Below are 13,002 nucleotides of genomic sequence, written 5' to 3'. Positions count from 1 at the left end.
TTGTCGCATCTTGTGGAATGTTAGTATACAGGCTTTCTATGTCAAAGCTTACCAGAATATAGTCTTCTTCCATTTTGATGTTGTCCAGAAGGGTCAGTAAGCTTTTAGTGTCCCTTAGGTATGTACTTGTGCCCTGTACAATTGTTTTCAAAAAGAAGTCGCAAAATCTGGACAGTGGTTCTAATAATGACCCTATTCCTGAGACGATAGGCTGTCCAGGTGGTGGGAGTTTGCCCTTGTGCATCTTTGGCACCACATAGAAATAAGGAATCTTGCCCTCAGTCGTGCTCAGGTAGTCAGCTTCTTGTTTAGAAATGTCTCCAGCGGTCTCTGCTGTTTCTACCATGTTGATAATTTCGATGCGTAGATCTTCCGTTGGGTCCTTTTGTAGTACCTGATAGTTGTTGGTATCACTCAGTAGGCGTATGCACTCTGTATCATAGTCATTTGCATTCATCACCACTAGGCCTCCGCCTTTGTCGGCTGGTTTGATAACTATGCTGGTATCTTTCTTCAGATCTGACAGTGCTTGGTTCTGAGCCCTACTGTTGTTCTTATACTGAGTAGTTTGTGTAAGAGCTTCAATGTCGTTGAACACAGCCTGTTCGAAGGTACTGATTTCCACCGGGATGCTGTGTGGGGGTGGTGTGAAGGTTGATCTCGGTCTGAGACCAGTTTCATTGATGGTTTCACTAGGTTCGTCCGGGGAGTTTTTCTCAAAGAATGCTTTGAGTTTGAGTTTGCGAAAGAAGCCTGCTAGTTCGCAATGTAACTTGAACTTGTCAAGAGCTGCTGTAGGTACAAATCCTAGTCCTTTGTTGAGGACTTCAGTTTCTGAGGCGGTTAGTGTGCGTGAGGATAAGTTGGTCACTAACTCCTCACATTGCTGGGGCCTGCTTTGTTCGCTGCCGATTTGCTCCTGGTGGTGCTGCCTGTTGTGTCTTCCTCCTCCCAATGTACATTGTTCCCTCGTTTGTTGCGTCCTCTTCCGCGCCTGCCTCTGTTCTGAAAAGGAGGACGGAATTGGTTTTGTGGAAACGGGAATTGTTGGAATGGTGGTTGCTATCCGTACATGGGGAATTGTGGTGGTTGTTGGAAATGGTTCATTTGGGGATGCTGAAAAGGATGCTGCATAGGGTGGTTATACTGTGGCCACTAGTAGTGCCCTCTGTATGTGCCTTGCTGTCTTTGTCGTGGAGTTCCGTTGTTGGATCCTACGCTACTGCCAGAGCTATTGGAGTTGTTGCTTGATGCATCCGAGTCCTGATCTGGGGTTCCTGTTATTTTATACTCCGGGTCAGAATAGGGGTAGACCTTCACAAACGAGAATTTCTTGAGGTCTTTTTGAAATTTTTGTACCTTCTGTTGTGTCAGATTTTCCCGATACTCGTTTATTTCTTTGTTCAGATCATCTAGTTTTTTCTTATAGCCTGTGATGGTGGCCTTTATTTGGCTTTCTGTTAATTGGATCTCTATCTGAATTTTTTCTGATAGTCGTACAGCTGTTTTTGGGATTAGTACAATCCAATCATGCGTGCAGTGCCACGCAATGTGGGCCCAGTCTTTTCTAAATTCAGCATCGTCCAGAAAAATGCGTGGGGCGTTAGTGACTAGTAAGCCTTTAGGGGCTATGCTGTTTGTGAAGTACTCCTTCAATATCGTGCCATGTAGGATGGTTCTAATTCGGTTCCGCTTCATCTCCGTTAGTTTCTCCCAGTCAGATGTTTGGGAGATGGTATTGCTGATGTTGGCATCAGCAAAAACACTGAGGTCACCCATGATTGCGTCTATTTCCTCCGTGGAATAAGTTAGGCCCGGGTTCTCAGCCATGGTTGCTGTGATGTGTACTTGATGAGTTCTACTGATAAAAAATGTACTCTCGCAGCTGTGCGCTGCCAGGAAATGAGATGATCAAAGGAGAGAGTAAGGGTTTGTCCACAAAACCGGTTCTGGACCAGGATTACTCCTATTCCCCTAGGGCAAGTATTTTAGAAACAAAAAGAGGAGTATCCCCTGCAGATTATAAAGTCAATAGTCTGGAGGGTAGACTGGATGGCATAAAAGGAAAAAATCTCCTTTTATTTAAAACCCCTAACTCACCAGCCTGGTGGTGACATGCTTCATCATCGGGGTCCACCCTGGTGGCCTAGCGTCACCAGGGTGTGCTTCGACACCTGAACTACAGTGGAGCGGGTTGTGTCTGTAGGTGCAAAAAATGAATTATGTTAAAAATTGTCCTGGTTTAACTCAAAGAATAACTTTATTATAGAGTAACTGAACAATGTTTAAAAAATAATTGCGAGATGGTAGTTGGCAAAATACGACCGGTTCATCTCTATATGTGTTGGTATGTGTTGGTCGACATGTTTCTACCAATGGGACAGTGCCCGGTTTCTTCAGGACCAAAATACAGGTGGACAGGCGGTGTGGGCCCCCTAAAAGGCTCACCCTACCCTGATCCCCTGTTTAACCCACCGGCAAAATTGCTAGGGGTGTGAACGCTCATCTGCATAAGTGAGCATACAAAAGAAAAACAGTAAAAGAGACCTGTGGAGAGAAAGGATAAAGGCAAATATCAATGGTGAACATTTTTACTCTCCTGTTAGGTCGTGGAGTGTCTCTGTTTAAGTGGAATGTTATGTCATTTCGATATCAAGTTAACCCTCCGGGTGAGAAAATGTGGCATCCAAAGATGCTGAGCATAGTCGATTGATCAATATGGGCGTGCGTTGATGCATGCGTTAAGCTTGTCGTGATTATAAGCCACCTGGGTGGCCCCTTATCGTTTGTGAATAACACAGCAGTTTCGGTGATGGGGCTGTGCTTTTGAAAGGCTAATCACCTTGGTGCGTAATATAAGCGTGACTGTTTTGAGAAATAATGCTTTGCTAGCGTGCGCATAGTTCTTGGTTTATCGTTTTACTTTGTGAAAATGACTGTGATAAATTAACATACAAGACTAACACACATTTAACATGTAAAAAAGTACACATGGGCTTGGTGGCGTGAGTTATAGGCTTACTGAATAGAGAGCTCTAGTCTGCTTCATCGGACAGGGCGTAGGCTCTTTGCATCAGGCGAACATATTCTGCATTAGCGGAATATATTGGGAGAAAAAATAGGCGCGTTTTAGTCAAAGGAGCGGAGCGCTTTGGAGAACCCAATCCGAAATGGGATTGTGGTGGTTCAGCGCCTCCGCTTGGGGGGTCGTTACTTACAGTTTGCAGGCAAAGCGATCGGCCAGTAACCTACTGCCTTTGGTCCTTGTCCGGCTAGTGTGGTCGTTTGCTGCTCGGCCGAGTATGTAGGCGGCGGCCGCTTCCGGGATGGGCGCGGTCGAGGGCTTGTCTGGGGGCGTGGTCACGTTAGCACGCGTGATGACGCTGCTAGGACCTGGCACGCCCTGCCTGAAAGTAAACACACACTAGTGTGCGCTAAGCTAGAGGGCACATACCCGGTGTTAGGCCGTGGGGGTAATGTTAATTTTTAAACCAAGAGGTATCGGCCCTGCTGGTGATAAACACATGGCGAGAGAAGGAATGTGAGCTGCCCATGTCGGCGCTCGCTGTATATGCAGAGTGCATGGAGGGGAGGACAGCCCCTGTGGGGGTAATGTTTGTTTTTAAGAAACCAAGAGGTATTGGTCCTGCTGGTGATAAGCACATGGCGAGGGAAGGAATGTGAGCTGACCATGTCGGCGCTCGCTGCATATGCAGAGTGTGTGGAGGGGAGGACAGCCCCTGGGGGTGGTGGGCTCAGTGGGGGGGGGCAGTGAATGGGCACATATTCCCAGGGGTTATCTCAGGTTGGTTTAATGAACTCAAACCTAAGCAAGTGATTAGGAGCCAAGTCAGGATAATTTACCCGGTGGTAGGGGTAAAAGATTAAGCATACTGAAGGGCGCTAAGAGCCCATGAGGGGTCAAGAATTATCTCAGGACAGAGGCCCATGGAATATTATCATTCAGGCCCGTCTTGTGGCTGGAAAGTCTGTAAATCCAACGCTGTTCCTTCTCATACAGTCGTGCTTGGACATTGGGGCCTTGTTGGATTTGCTCTATGACAGTCCATCGCATATCGTTGGGGGTGTGACGTGCTGTCAAGAAGTGGTCAGTGAGTTTGGTGTTATTCTTCTTGCATCTCACTGTACTGCGGTGCTCAGATATGCGCAGCTTCACTTTCCGGGTTGTCATTCCTATATAAGGGATACCGCACGTGCATCTGATCAGATATATCACATTAGAGCTGTTGCAGTTTGTGTGTGATCTCTGTTCCCACATTTTCCCTGGTTCCAGGTCCAGGGTTTTTGTGTTGGCAGTGAGGTGGCAGACGCTGCAATCTCCACATCTCGAGTGTCCAGTCACTGGTGGGAGACCCCAGATTGCAGTGATAGTGGGGTTCGTGTCGTTGATGGTCTTTGGCCGAGTGTTGACCAGGCTGTCTTTCAGGCTGCGCGCTTTTTTATATGAAAAATGGGGTTTTTTCCAGTTGTATTTGCCTGTGCAGAGTATCGACCAGTGTTTTCGTATACTTTTGCTCACTTGGTTTGACACTGCATTGAATGTTGTGACACATGTGAGTGGAATGTTTTCCGTATTTTTGGGTGTGTCCTCGAGTAGAGCTTCTCGCGGTTGGTTCCTTGCTCGTTTCTGACATCTGTTGATGATTGTCTGGGGGTATCCTCGATTGGTGAGTTTAATGGTGAGATCTTGCGCTTGTTCCTTGTAGTCAGATATTTTGCTGCAGTTCCTTCTCAATCGTAAGTACTGTCCATAGGGCAAGTTTTCCCTGAGGGGACGGGGATGGAAACTCTCAAATCTCAGGAGGTTGTTTTTAGCGGTAGGCTTGAAATGTGTTTTGGTAATCAAGCTCTCATTTTCTTTTTGGATGACAATGTCCAGAAAGACCATCTTGTTTGTGTCTATGCTGTGTGTGAATCGCAAGTTCGGATCACAGGTGTTCAGCCAGGAGATGAATGACATGAGTGTTTCTCGTGACCCTTGCCATATGGTGAAGACGTCGTCTATATAGCGCCGCCAGAATTTGATGTGAGAGCCAAAAGGATTGTTCACTGACAAGACGAATTTCTGCTCGAAGTCGTAGACGTAGAGCCCCGCTACACTGGGGGCAAAAACACTGCCCATGGAAGTCCCCCCTGTTTGGAGGTACAGGGTGCCCTGGTATTCGAAAAAGTTCCTCTTTAGGGCCAGGATGGCACAGTTGACAATGAATTCCCTGGGAGTGCGGTAGTTCCACTCACAATTGTCAAGTGTTTGTCTCAGTACCTCAATTGTCGCATCTTGTGGAATGTTAGTATACAGGCTTTCTATGTCAAAGCTTACCAGAATATAGTCTTCTTCCATTTTGATGTTGTCCAGAAGGGTCAGTAAGCTTTTAGTGTCCCTTAGGTATGTACTTGTGCCCTGTACAATTGTTTTCAAAAAGAAGTCGCAAAATCTGGACAGTGGTTCTAATAATGACCCTATTCCTGAGACGATAGGCCGTCCAGGTGGTGGGAGTTTGCCCTTGTGCATCTTTGGCACCACATAGAAATAAGGGATCTTGCCCTCAGTCGTGCTCAGGTAGTCAGCTTCTTGTTTAGAAATGTCTCCAGCGGTCTCTGCTGTTTCTACCATGTTGATAATTTCGATGCGTAGATCTTCCGTTGGGTCCTTTTGTAGTACCTGATAGTTGTTGGTATCACTCAGTAGGCGTATGCACTCTGTATCATAGTCATTTGCATTCATCACCACTAGGCCTCCGCCTTTGTCGGCTGGTTTGATAACTATGCTGGTATCTTTCTTCAGATCTGACAGTGCTTGGTTCTGAGCCCTACTGTTGTTCTTATACTGAGTAGTTTGTGTAAGAGCTTCAATGTCGTTGAACACAGCCTGTTCGAAGGTACTGATTTCCACCGGGATGCTGTGTGGGGGTGGTGTGAAGGTTGATCTCGGTCTGAGACCAGTTTCATTGATGGTTTCACTAGGTTCGTCCGGGGAGTTTTTCTCAAAGAATGCTTTGAGTTTGAGTTTGCGAAAGAAGCCTGCTAGTTCGCAATGTAACTTGAACTTGTCAAGAGCTGCTGTAGGTACAAATCCTAGTCCTTTGTTGAGGACTTCAGTTTCTGAGGCGGTTAGTGTGCGTGAGGATAAGTTGGTCACTAACTCCTCACATTGCTGGGGCCTGCTTTGTTCGCTGCCGATTTGCTCCTGGTGGTGCTGCCTGTTGTGTCTTCCTCCTCCCAATGTACATTGTTCCCTCGTTTGTTGCGTCCTCTTCCGCGCCTGCCTCTGTTCTGAAAAGGAGGACGGAATTGGTTTTGTGGAAACGGGAATTGTTGGAATGGTGGTTGCCATCCGTACATGGGGAATTGTGGTGGTTGTTGGAAATGGTTCATTTGGGGATGCTGAAAAGGATGCTGCATAGGGTGGTTATACTGTGGCCACTGGTAGTGCCCTCTGTATGTGCCTTGCTGTCTTTGTCGTGGAGTTCCGTTGTTGGATCCTACGCTACTGCCAGAGCTATTGGAGTTGTTGCTTGATGCATCCGAGTCCTGATCTGGGGTTCCTGTTATTTTATACTCCGGGTCAGAATAGGGGTAGACCTTCACAAACGAGAATTTCTTGAGGTCTTTTTGAAATTTTTGTACCTTCTTTTGTGTCAGATTTTCCCGATACTCGTTTATTTCTTTGTTCAGATCATCTAGTTTTTTCTTATAGCCTGTGATGGTGGCCTTTATTTGGCTTTCTGTTAATTGGATCTCTATCTGAATTTTTTCTGATAGTCGTACAGCTGTTTTTAGGATTAGTACAATCCAATCATGCGTGCAGTGCCACGCAATGTGGGCCCAGTCTTTTCTAAATTCAGCATCGTCCAGAAAAATGCGTGGGGCGTTAGTGACTAGTAAGCCTTTAGGGGCTATGCTGTTTGTGAAGTACTCCTTCAATATCGTGCCATGTAGGATGGTTCTAATTCGGTTCCGCTTCATCTCCGTTAGTTTCTCCCAGTCAGATGTTTGGGAGATGGTATTGCTGATGTTGGCATCAGCAAAAACACTGAGGTCACCCATGATTGCGTCTATTTCCTCCGTGGAATAAGTTAGGCCCGGGTTCTCAGCCATGGTTGCTGTGATGTGTACTTGATGAGTTCTACTGATAAAAAATGTACTCTCGCAGCTGTGCGCTGCCAGGAAATGAGATGATCAAAGGAGAGAGTAAGGGTTTGTCCACAAAACCGGTTCTGGACCAGGATTACTCCTATTCCCCTAGGGCAAGTATTTTAGAAACAAAAAGAGGAGTATCCCCTGCAGATTATAAAGTCAATAGTCTGGAGGGTAGACTGGATGGCATAAAAGGAAAAAATCTCCTTTTATTTAAAACCCCTCACTCACCAGCCTGGTGGTGACATGCTTCATCATCGGGGTCCACCCTGGTGGCCTAGCGTCACCAGGGTGTGCTTCGACACCTGAACTACAGTGGAGCGGGTTGTGTCTGTAGGTGCAAAAAATGAATTATGTTAAAAATTGTCCTGGTTTAACTCAAAGAATAACTTTATTATAGAGTAACTGAACAATGTTTAAAAAATAATTGCGAGATGGTAGTTGGCAAGTTACGACCGGTTAATCTCTATATGTGTTGGTATGTGTTGGTCGACATGTTTCTACCAATGGGATAGTGCCCGGTTTCTTCAGGACCAAAATACAGGTGGACAGGCGGTGTGGGCCCCCTAAAAGGCTCACCCTACCCTGATCCCCTGTTTAACCCACCGGCAAAATTGCTAGGGGTGTGAACGCTCATCTGAATAAGTGAGCATACAAAAGAAAAACAGTAAAAGAGACCTGTGGAGAGAAAGGATAAAGGCAAATATCAATGGTGAACATTTTTTCTCTCCTGTTACGTCGTGGAGTGTCTCTGTTTAAGTGGAATGTTATGTCATTTCGATATCAAGTTAACCCTCCGGGTGAGAAAATGTGGCATCCAAAGATGCTGAGCATAGTCGATTGATCAATATGGGCGTGCGTTGATGCATGCGTTAAGCTTGTCGTGAATATAAGCCACCTGGGTGGCCCCTTATCGTTTGTGAATAACACAGCAGTTTACGGTGATGGGGCTGTGCTTTTGAAAGGCTAATCACCTTGGTGCGTAATATAAGCGTGACTGTTTTGAGAAATAATGCTTTGCTAGCGTGCGCATAGTTCTTGGTTTATCGTTTTACTTTGTGAAAATGACTGTGATAAATTAACATACAAGACTAACACACATTTAACATGTAAAAAAGTACACATGGGCTTGGTGGGGTGAGCTATAGGCTTACTGAATAGAGAGCTCTAGTCTGCTTCATCGGACAGGGCGTAGGCTCTTTGCATCAGGCGAACATATTCTGCATTAGCGGAATATATTGGGAGAAAAAATAGGCGCGTTTTAGTCAAAGGAGCGGAGCGCTATGGAGAACCCAATCCGAAATGGGATTGTGGTGGTTCAGCGCCTCCGCTTGGGGGGTCGTTACTTACAGTTTGCAGGCAAAGCGATCGGCCAGTAACCTACTGCCTTTGGTCCTTGTCCGGCTAGTGTGGTCGTTTGCTGCTCGGCCGAGTATGTAGGCGGCGGCCGCTTCCGGGATGGGCGCGGTCGAGGGCTTGTCTGGGGGCGTGGTCACGTTAGCACGCGTGATGACGCTGCTAGGACCTGGCACGCCCTGCCTGAAAGTAAACACACACTAGTGTGCGCTAAGCTAGAGGGCACATACCCGGTGTTAGGCCGTGGGGGTAATGTTAATTTTTAAACCAAGAGGTATTGGCCCTGCTGGTGATAAACACATGGCGAGAGAAGGAATGTGAGCTGCCCATGTCGGCGCTCGCTGTATATGCAGAGTGCATGGAGGGGAGGACAGCCCCTGTGGGGGTAATGTTTGTTTTTAAGAAACCAAGAGGTATTGGTCCTGCTGGTGATAAGCACATGGCAAGGGAAGGAATGTGAGCTGACCATGTCGGCGCTCGCTGCATATGCAGAGTGTGTGGAGGGGAGGACAGCCCCTGGGGGTGGTGGGCTCAGTGGGGGGGGGGGCAGTGAATGGGCACATATTCCCAGGGGTTATCTCAGGTTGGTTTAATGAACTCAAACCTAAGCAAGTGATTAGGAGCCAAGTCAGGATAATTTACCCGGTGGTAGGGGTAAAAGATTAAGCATACTGAAGGGCGCTAAGAGCCCATGAGGGGTCAAGAATTTTTTATCAGTAGAACTCATCAAGTACACATCACAGCAACCATGGCTGAGAACCCGGGCCTAACTTATTCCACGGAGGAAATAGACGCAATCATGGGTGACCTCAGTGTTTTTGCTGATGCCAACATCAGCAATACCATCTCCCAAACATCTGACTGGGAGAAACTAACGGAGATGAAGCGGAACCGAATTAGAACCATCCTACATGGCACGATATTGAAGGAGTACTTCACAAACAGCATAGCCCCTAAAGGCTTACTAGTCACTAACGCCCCACGCATTTTTCTGGACGATGCTGAATTTAGAAAAGACTGGGCCCACATTGCGTGGCACTGCACGCATGATTGGATTGTACTAATCCTAAAAACAGCTGTACGACTATCAGAAAAAATTCAGATAGAGATCCAATTAACAGAAAGCCAAATAAAGGCCACCATCACAGGCTATAAGAAAAAACTAGATGATCTGAACAAAGAAATAAACGAGTATCGGGAAAATCTGACACAACAGAAGGTACAAAAATTTCAAAAAGACGTCAAGAAATTCTCGTTTGTGAAGGTCTACCCCTATTCTGACCCGGAGTATAAAATAACAGGAACCCCAGATCAGGACTCGGATGCATCAAGCAACAACTCCAATAGCTCTGGCAGTAGCGTAGGATCCAACAACGGAACTCCACGACAAAGACAGCAAGGCACATACAGAGGGCACTACCAGTGGCCACAGTATAACCACCCTATGCAGCATCCTTTTCAGCATCCCCAAATGAACCATTTCCAACAACCACCACAATTCCCCATGTACGGATGGCAACCACCATTCCAACAATTCCCGTTTCCACAAAACCAATTCCGTCCTCCTTTTCAGAACAGAGGCAGGCGCGGAAGAGGACGCAACAAACGAGGGAACAATGTACATTGGGAGGAGGAAGACACAACAGGCAGCACCACCAGGAGCAAATCGGCAGCAAACAAAGCAGGCCCCAGCAATGTGAGGAGTTAGTGACCAACTTATCCTCATGCACACTAACCGCCTCAGAAACTGAAATCCTCAACAAAGGACTAGGATTTGTACCTACAGCAGCTCTTGACAAGTTCAAGTTACATTGCGAACTAGCAGGCTTCTTTCGCAAACTCAAACTCAAAGCATTCTTTGAGAAAAACTCCCCGGACGAACCTAGTGAAACCATCAATGAAACTGGTCTCAGACCGAGATCAACCTTCACACCACCCCCACACAGCATCCCGGTGGAAATCAGTACCTTCGAACAGGCTGTGTTCAACGACATTGAAGCTCTTACACAAACTACTCAGTATAAGAACAACAGTAGGGCTCAGAACCAAGCACTGTCAGATCTGAAGAAAGATACCAGCATAGTTATCAAACCAGCCGACAAAGGCGGAGGCCTAGTGGTGATGAATGCAAATGACTATGATACAGAGTGCATACGCCTACTGAGTGATACCAACAACTATCAGGTACTACAAAAGGACCCAACAGAAGATCTACGCATCGAAATTATCAACATGGTAGAAACATCAGAGACCGCTGGAGACATTTCTAAACAAGAAGCTGACTACCTGAGCACGACTGAGGGCAAGATCCCTTATTTCTATGTGGTGCCAAAGATGCACAAGGGCAAACTCCCACCACCTTGACGGCCTCTCGTCTCAGGAATAGGGTCATTATTAGAACCACTGTCCAGATTTTGCGACTTCTTTTTGAAAACAATTGTACAGGGCACAAGTACATACCTAAGGGACACTAAAAGCTTACTGACCCTTCTGGACAACATCAAAATGGAAGAAGACTATATTCTGGTAAGCTTTGACATAGAAAGCCTGTATACTAACATTCCACAAGATGCGACAATTGAGGTACTGAGACTAACACTTGACAATTGTGAGTGGAACTACCGCACTCCCAGGGAATTCATTGTCAACTGTGCCATCCTGGCCCTAAAGAGGAACTTTTTCGAATACCAGGGCACCCTGTACCTCCAAACAGGGGGGACTTCCATGGGCAGTGTTTTTGCCCCCAGTGTAGCGGGGCTCTACGTCTACGACTTCGAGCAGAAATTCGTCTTGTCAGTGAACAATCCTTTTGGCTCTCACATCAAATTCTGGCGGCGCTATATAGACGACGTCTTCACCATATGGCAAGGGTCACGAGAAACACTCATGTCATTCATCTCCTGGCTGAACACCTGTGATCCAAACTTGCGATTCACACACAGCATAGACACAAACAAGATGGTCTTTCTGGACATTGTCATCCAAAAAGAAAATGAGAGCTTGATTACCAAAACACATTTCAAGCCTACCGCTAAAAACAACCTCCTGAGATTTGAGAGTTTCCATCCCCGTCCCCTCAGGGAAAACTTGCCCTATGGACAGTACTTACGATTGAGAAGGAACTGCAGCAAAATATCTGACTACAAGGAACAAGCGCAAGATCTCACCATTAAACTCACCAATCGAGGATACCCCCAGACAATCATCAACAGATGTCAGAAACGAGCAAGGAACCAACCGCGAGAATCTCTACTCGAGGACACACCCAAAAATACGGAAAACATTCCACTCACATGTGTCACAACATTCAATGCAGTGTCAAACCAAGTGAGCAAAAGTATACGAAAACACTGGTCGATACTCTGCACAGGCAAATACAACTGGGAAAAACCCCTTTTTTCATATAAAAAAGCGCGCAGCCTGAAAGACAGCCTGGTCAACACTCGGCCAAAGACCATCAACGACACGAACCCCACTATCACTGCAATCTGGGGTCTCCCACCAGTGACTGGACACTCGAGATGTGGAGATTGCAGCGTCTGCCACCTCACTGCCAACACAAAAACCCTGGACCTGGAACCAGGGAAAACGTGGGAACAGAGATCACACACAAACTGCAACAGCTCTAATGTGATATATCTGATCAGATGCACGTGCGGTATCCCTTATATAGGAATGACAACCCGGAAAGTGAAGCTGCGCATATCTGAGCACCGCAGTACAGTGAGATGCAAGAAGAATAACACCAAACTCACTGACCACTTCTTGACAGCACGTCACACCCCCAACGATATGCGATGGACTGTCATAGAGCAAATCCAACAAGGCCCCAATGTCCAAGCACGACTGTATGAGAAGGAACAGCGTTGGATTTACAGACTTTCCAGCCACAAGACGGGCCTGAATGATAATATTCCATGGGCCTCTGTCCTGAGATAATTCTTGACCCCTCATGGGCTCTTAGCGCCCTTCAGTATGCTTAATCTTTTACCCCTACCACCGGGTAAATTATCCTGACTTGGCTCCTAATCACTTGCTTAGGTTTGAGTTCATTAAACCAACCTGAGATAACCCCTGGGAATATGTGCCCATTCACTGCCCCCCCCCCACTGAGCCCACCACCCCCAGGGGCTGTCCTCCCCTCCACACACTCTGCATATGCAGCGAGCGCCGACATGGTCAGCTCACATTCCTTCCCTCGCCATGTGCTTATCACTAGCAGGACCAATACCTCTTGGTTTCTTAAAAACAAACATTACCCCCACAGGGGCTGTCCTCCCCTCCATGCACTCTGCATATACAGCGAGCGCCGACATGGGCAGCTCACATTCCTTCTCTCGCCATGTGTTTATCACCAGCAGGGCCAATACCTCTTGGTTTAAAAATTAACATTACCCCCACGGCCTAACACCGGGTATGTGCACTCTAGCTTAGTGCACACTAGTGTGTGTTTACTTTCAGGCAGGGCGTGCCAGGTCCTAGCAGCGT

The 13,002-nt window shown here is 46.8% G+C and overlaps 1 protein-coding gene across 1 annotated transcript in view; it reads right to left on the bottom strand.

Moving 5' to 3' along the window:
* Window positions 1-13,002, bottom strand: part of PCDH15 (protocadherin related 15) — a 2,579,312-nt gene that overhangs the window by 329,158 nt on the left and 2,237,152 nt on the right. The window lies entirely within an intron of this gene.

This window comes from Lissotriton helveticus, chromosome 5_1 (genome assembly GCF_964261635.1).
Source record: "Lissotriton helveticus chromosome 5_1, aLisHel1.1, whole genome shotgun sequence".
Classification (NCBI taxonomy): Eukaryota; Metazoa; Chordata; class Amphibia; order Caudata; family Salamandridae; genus Lissotriton; species Lissotriton helveticus.
Note: the sequence above shows the minus strand (reverse complement) of the source record. Positions and strands in the feature narration are given on the sequence as shown.